Source organism: Dermacentor silvarum, chromosome 6 (genome assembly GCF_013339745.2).
Source record: "Dermacentor silvarum isolate Dsil-2018 chromosome 6, BIME_Dsil_1.4, whole genome shotgun sequence".
Lineage (NCBI taxonomy): Eukaryota > Metazoa > Arthropoda > Arachnida > Ixodida > Ixodidae > Dermacentor > Dermacentor silvarum.
The window spans coordinates 71,436,209-71,443,709 of NC_051159.1; positions in this window are offsets into that span (position 1 = coordinate 71,436,209).

A 7,501-nucleotide genomic window follows, 5' to 3' on the forward strand; every position below is an offset into this window, starting at 1 on the left:
CAGAAAGTTGAACCGTGTCACCAAGCGCGATGTTTATCCACTGCCACGCATCGACGACGCATTGGATCGTCTACAACATGCCAAGTTCTTTTCTTCGTTGGATCTTAAATCCGGATATTGGCAAATCGAAGTTGATGAACAGGATCGTGAAAAAACAGCGTTTGTGACACCTGACGGCCTTTATGAGTTCAAAGTTCTCCCCTTCGGTCTCTGTTCCGCACCTGCCACCTTTCAGCGGATGATGGATACCGTGCTTGCTGAACTCAAATGGCAAACCTGCCTCGTATACTTGGACGACGTCGTCGTGTTCTCGAGCACGTTCGACGAGCACCTCGCACGACTCGAGAGCGTCCTCGCTGCGATCCGTACTGCCGACCTCACCATCAAGCCCGAAAAATGCTACTTTGGGTTCCAAGAGCTCAAATTTCTCGGCCATGTCGTTGGTCCTCAAGGCGTCCGACCAGACCCCGACAAGTTAGCTGCCGTCGCCGAGTTTTCACCACCCACAGACAAGAAGGCTGTCCAACGCTTCCTTGGTTTGTGCGCCTATTATAGACGCTTTGTCGAGGGATTCTCGACAATTGCTGAGCCTCTCACACGGCTTACACGCGACGATGTGCCATTCATTTGGGCGGACGAGCAGCAGCAGTCGTTCAATGAATTGCGCCAGCGTTTGCAAGCTTCCCCAATACTTGCTCATTTCGACGAAGACGCAGGCACAGAAATCCATACTGACGCCAGCAATGCGGGTCTCGGCGCAGTTCTTGTGCAGTGGCAAGATGGTGCGGAACGTACTATTGCTTATGCAAGCCGCAGTCTCACCAAGGCTGAGAAAAACTACTCAACCACTGAAAAAGAATGCTTAGCGGTTGTGTGGGCAATTAGTAAATTCCGACCCTACTTGTACGGTAGACCCTTTAAGGCTGTCAGCGATCACCACGCCTTGTGCTGGCTTGCCAACCTCAAGGATCCTTCAGGCAGACTAGCCCGTTGGAGCCTGCGCTTACAAGAGTACGACGTTACCGTTGTCTACCGATCTGGAAGGAAGCACAGTGACGCTGACTGTTTGTCCCGCGCACCGCTCCCTACGACATCGTCGGACCCTGACTATGACTTGCCATTTGTCGGCGTTGTCGACGCCGTAAAGATGGCTGAGCACCAGTGCGCTGACCCTGAGCTGCTGCCGCTGATCGAGCACCTTCAAGGAGTTGAAGGTGTTTTACCTCGCTCGCTCGTGCGCGGCTTATCATCGTACTGTTTGCGCAACAACGTCCTTTACAGGAAAAACTGCGGAAGCGGTTCAAATACGTACCTCCTTGTCGTGCCGTCGGCGCTGCGCCAAGACATTTTGCAAGCCTGCCATGATGAGCCATGCGCGGGACACCTCGGATTCGCTAAGACATTAGCAAGGATACGACAGAAGTATTACTGGCCCCGGCTTTTTTCTTCTGTTCAACGCTACGTGAAGACCTGCCGCGATTGTCAGCGCCGCAAGAAACCGCCCTTTAAACCGGCTGGCTTTCTCCACCCTGTGGACCCTCCTCAAGCACCGTTCCAACAAATAGGAATGGATCTACTTGGGCCATTCCCAGTGACCTCTTCGCGCAACAGATGGGTAGTCGTCGCTACCGACTACTTAACCCGGTACGCCGAAACCAAAGCTATTCCGCAAGCAAACTCGTATGAAGTGGCCAAGTTCTTCGTTCACCACATCGTCCTGCGACATGGTGCGCCTTCTGCTGTCATCACGGATCGCGGTACAGCATTTACAGCCGAACTTATGCAGGACGTTCTCCAGCTAACACATAGCTCTCACCGCAAGAGCACTGCCTATCACCCTCAAACCAATGGATTAACGGAACGTCTGAACAGAACGCTGGCTGATATGCTCTCCATGTATGTCGACGTAGAGCACAAAATGTGGGACGAGATTTTACCCTATGTCACCTTCGCATATAACACTGCTGTACAAGAGACTACACAGTTTACGCCGTTCGAACTTGTATACGGGCGCCACGTCACGTCAACACTTGACGCCATGCTACCTGTGGATGATATTAGCCCGACCAGCGAACACGTGGAAGAGTTCGTACAAAGAGCCGAAGAAGCCCGCCAGCTTGCTCGACATCGTATCCGGAGCCAACAGCATACCGACACCCTTCGATACAACCAGGGTCGCCGCGACGTCCATTACAATACCGGCGACTGCGTGTGGGTCTGGACGCCCATCCGTCGCCGTGGACTCTCGGAAAAGTTGCTCCGCCGGTATTTCGGTCCCTACAAGGTTACACGCCGCCTCAGCGACGTCACTTACGAAGTCGTCCCCTGCAGTTCCGACCCCCGTTCGCTCCGTCGTCGTCCTCGCGCTGAAGTTGTTCATGTAGTACGCATGAAACCATACCATGCGCGTACGTGAACGCCCAGATGCACCTGAGGAACTCCTTTTCTTGTCATGGCTGACAGAACTTTTTGACGCGACCGAGACGGTCGCTTTTCGCACGGGGGGCAATTGACACAATGATGTGGGGCTCACGCACAGCGGGACGGCGCGCGCAAAGGTCGGCGCCGTGAAAGACGACGAAGCGCGTAGGCTGCACGTTTTTCTTCTGGCCCGCCATTAAAGAGAAGCATCTATTTTTCAAGACTCCGTCTTCGATCTACGTTACAATATAAAACAGGTGCCTTGTTTAGTTCACCGAGGACATCGGGGAAAAGTACTATGTTCCTAGTGTGACACATGAAAACGAGTAGAAAACGCAGGCTCTGTAAACATTCGCAAAGCTCACAGTAAACCATAAACTTTACAGCTCTGGCAAACAGTCCAATTAACGTGCGCCTCATTTTCACTGAACATTCTCTCGGGACATTGAAAAAAAAAGTAATAACAGTCGTATAACAAACCCATGCTTAACGAACGCATGCAATTTCGCAAAGGCTGTAGCTAACCAAGTTTTTTTTTACCTTTGCTCGCGCATCACGCAGAACGTCCCTTTAATTTCTTCAAATCGTTCATTTTGTGGTACGTCGAGTTCTTTTATTACATTGGGCAAACTTCCTGCGCAGCTCGTAAGATGCGCTATCGAATCTCTGAAACGCGTGTATAAGTAATTTTCTGCAAAGGTTGTCTCTAACTTACACACTTCAGACTTTCACCACTCGTCACCCATAGCACGGTCCCAATTATGTGCGGATATAAAATTGCTGCCATATTTAGATCAGGTACGTGGGGAAACTTTGAAAGAGCTGCACATACCGCTTCCACAAAGGAAGAAAATGACGCTTCAGCAATGTTATTTTAGTCCCTAAGTAACCCACAATCTTCAAAACCTTCCTGCACATCCCCACTAATATGCCCCCACATTCCCTCTAAATATGAATTTGGTGAATGATCTAGACACTCTAACGACGCGGGAGAAGCGGCGATCGCGTTGGACACAGACCCTGGCAGAGATCCGGTCTTTGTGCTCACCGATTCCCAAGCGGCTTGCAGAAATTACGCTAGAGGTTTAATCCCACAGTTAGCGCTTTCTATCCTACGAATGTCTACTCTGCCGACAACATCTATACGATCAACTGGACCTCCGGTCAAGATTTTCTCTCTGCTGGGAAGCTGATGGCCCGTGTCTAAGCTCGAACGCACCTCTACCGATCATCTCAGCGAGACGATATGATCGTGAAGGAGAGAGCTTGGAACCTATCCCTAAACACTCTCACGCCATCCTCCAGCACTTCAAACTTCAAAGACGGGAATTCCCCACGCCTCACGCATTGTTCACGTGCGACGAGGCGGTGGCGTGTAGGCAATTACAGACGAACACATTCTCACATCGCACGCTATATTACGCGCGGTACCCTGCACGATATTGATAAACTTGTCGCGACTGCAACGCACCGGCCACGTTTTAGCACGCCACGTGGCCATTCCAGCTAACGAACTCAATACCGCGCAACCCACACACGAACGCACAGCAGTGGGAGCGTCGACTGTCGGGACCAGCTCGATTTGGTCAAGAGAGCGCGCCGGACAGCCACGGCTCATGGTGGGGTCCTGGACTGAGGGCTCCTGCGATGACCAAGGACTCCCGGCGGGGAGTGCTCCGCCCAGTACAGCCTGAAACGAAGTATATAAATCTATTTCGAGCGCTTCCAGTCACACGAACAGCTTCGCTGTAATATTAAATCAACATTAAGCGATGCTCTCATGGATCGTTCAATTAAATGCTATGCAATGAAACCCATGATGCCTACAGTTTTTGAAGACACTGTCTTTGCGAGCTATCCCATTTTTCGCATCGGGTATGTATGTTTCTAACGTGTGCTTCTGACCTCCCACGTGGGCCGATGCCGAAGATTGTGCAGTCAAACATGTGACAGAGCTAATGATAACTAATGATGATAAGGATGATGATGAACAATGTAATTTATTCTAGTCACACTGACGATGGTGATGATGATGACGACAGTGATGACAACTATGGCGATTATGGTGACGATTATGACGTGGGGATGATTATTTTGATGATGATGATAACTGATGACAAAAAGTCGCGGTTTCGCCCGGTAATGCGAAGCATCGATTGCGATAGCAAACTAATGGACAGCTATACGAAGTAAGGATAGTAGTTTTTGCGGTCGTATAAACTTGTAAACATAGGCTGGCAGGCAGGCAGGCAGGCAGGCAGGCAGGCAGGCAGTGAACTTTATTTTAAGTCCTGAGGAGCGACTCCGAGAACCCCTTACGGGGGAGGAGCCACCGCGGGCCGCTCCCACGTTGGGACGGGCAGGCCGTGCCTGACCGCCGCGTCGTGGGCCCTCTGGACAGCCCGTAGCTGAGCGGTGAGGTCGGAGCTCTTGAGCGCCTCCACCCACTCTTCTTCCGTGGTGAGATTATCGTGGTCCCGTAACGAGGGACACCGCCAGAGCATGTGTTCTAAAGTGCAGAAGGGATCGCCGCAATCCGGACAATCGGGCTCGAACGAGTCCGCGTACCTACTGACCCTGGCTAGACTGGGATAGGACCCGGTCTGCAGCATGCGGAGGGTGGAAGACTGAGGGCTGGAGAGCTTGGCGTGAGGCGGGGGATAGACCCTCCTACCGAGCTGATAGTGCTTTGAAATCTCGTTAAACGTGTGGAGCGAGTTCTTGTGCAACCCCGCGTCCGCGCCGTCGAGCGGCGTTTCCCCTGCGCGGTGGGTGAGTTCGCGCGCGCGGGCGTGGGCCAGATCGTTGGCGTTGGGAACGACGGTGGAGACCTGAGGTCCCATGTGGGCCGGGAACCAAGTGATGACGTGGGGGGAGACGCTCCTGCCGCAAAGCAGGGAGGCCGCTTCCCTCGAGACCGAACCCGTGGCGAAGGCCCTGACCGCCGCCCGGGAATCCGTGTAGATCTGCGGCCTGCTCCCGTCCCGGAGGACGAGGGCCACTGCGACCTGCTCCGCCAGTGCCGGAGACGAGCCCCGCACCGACGCGGCGTTAAGGAGGTTACCCCTGTGATCTACCACGGCCGCCACGAATCGGTCGGAGGAACCGTATTGGGCGGCGTCGACGAACGCTACCGATCGCGGATCGCCAGCGAGGGATCTGAGAAGTGCGGTCGCCCGGGCCTTGCGTCTGCCTACATTGTGTTGCGGGTGCACGTTGCGCGGGAACGGCGAGACCGTGATGGCCTCCCGCGTATCCGCGTCGAGCGCGCACCGCCTTTCCCTGACGGCAGTGGGATTGCAGCTCAGCGCCTCCAAGATCCGCCTTCTCGCAGGCGAGGAAGAGAGCCTGATGACCTGGGCCGCCTGCTGTGCCTCGACAACCTCGTCGAGAGTGTTGTGGACTCCCAGATGCATGAGCTTCTCCGTGCTGGCGGCCATGGGGATGCCGAGAACCTTTTTGATGCTCTTGCGCATCAGCGCTTCGAGCTTTGCCCTCTCGTATCCGTGCCAGCGATGCGCTGCGGCCACGTACGTGATGTGGCTCATTAGGAAGGCGTGGTACAACCTGAGGAGGTTGTCCTCCCCCAGCCCTCCGCGACTGTTGGAGACCCTAGTGATGAGCCTGACCATGTTATCCGTTTTGGTGGCGATACGAGCGATCGTCTGTCCATTAAAACCATTTGCCTCAATGAGCATACCGATTACGCGGATGACCTCCACCTTGGGAATGACCTGCCCGATGGCCGTGCGAATGGAGATGCCAACCTTTTCCAGAGGCACCTGACCCTTGGGGATGCGCCCCCTCCTGGTCGGTCGATACAAAAGGAGTTCGGACTTGGACGGGGAGAGCCGGAGCCCCGTGCCCGCCAAGAAATCCTCTGTGCAGCTCAGGGCCGCCTGTAGGGATGCCTTGACTCTGCCTTCACTGCCGCCATCGCACCACACCGTGATGTCGTCGGCATACTGACATAATAACATAGGCATACTGACAAAATTAACAAGTATGGTGCAACGCACGCACAAGCAAACATGAACGCATCTCACTCGATGACCGCGGAAACTCGCTGTCAGAACGCTGTAGTGAGTAAGCGCGGCGGCAGCGAATTGACCTTCGTCCCGCCGCTCGCATCAACACGAACTAAGCCGCGAAAGGGAGGAAGGACTCTGCCCCCGCCGCAGCTTTCAAGATACAGCTACGCGGGCGGGAGCGCGCGGCGTCGTACGTGCCCTCGCCCCTCCCTACCCTCCCTCCCGAGAGTTGGACGCGTCTGGAAGACGGCGCACTTCTTTTCCACTTAGTTCGCTTGCGTGTGGGAGATTAATAAGCAAAGCGCTACCAGATTTTATTGTTGCCACAAGCAGTATTCCCGGAATGCTTACGGGGTTTTTTAAGGAGGTTGTCTCCACTGTGCGCTTCCTAAGTGTACGTTTTTCAAAGGATTACCTGAGTTCTGTCCAAAGAAAAAAGCTGTACAGGGATCTATGCGACACTGAATTTCCGGTTACTTTATATAGATCCCTTTACAGAGGTAGCCAGGGCCAAAATGTACTAAAAAGGGTAAAGCGTATGCAAATTCCACCAGGGGTAAAAACCTTTTTTTTTTCAAGGTTCATACAGGAACGCTTTCAGTAAAGACAGTTTTGAAAGAAAAGGGTTTTTTTGTACCGCGGGGAACACATTGCTTAATTTGTAATCAACCCGAGACAATTGACCATGGTTGTCTACATTGTTGGGAGGGAGTGTTCTTGTGGGATGTTTTACAAAGGACAGTCAAAAAAGAATTCCCTCTAGATCCCTACGGTATCAGATATCTAGCGATTGAAAGCGACGATCTGCTTCCTTTTGATCTGGTAATGCTCGTTGGCCTTCACAGTATCTGGCGCGCTAGAATGGCGATCTATTACTGTGACCCGGACGCACGACCTGCGCGAATGTACTTCCGAGAGAGTGTAAATGCCTTTCTGGAGGTGCAGTAAGCGCATGAATGCGCCCCGGAGTGGTTGTCAAGGTTAGAACCTTTGGCAACATTAAGAGAATTTTGATGTGATTGCAATCATGCTGGTTGGTAAATGTTACA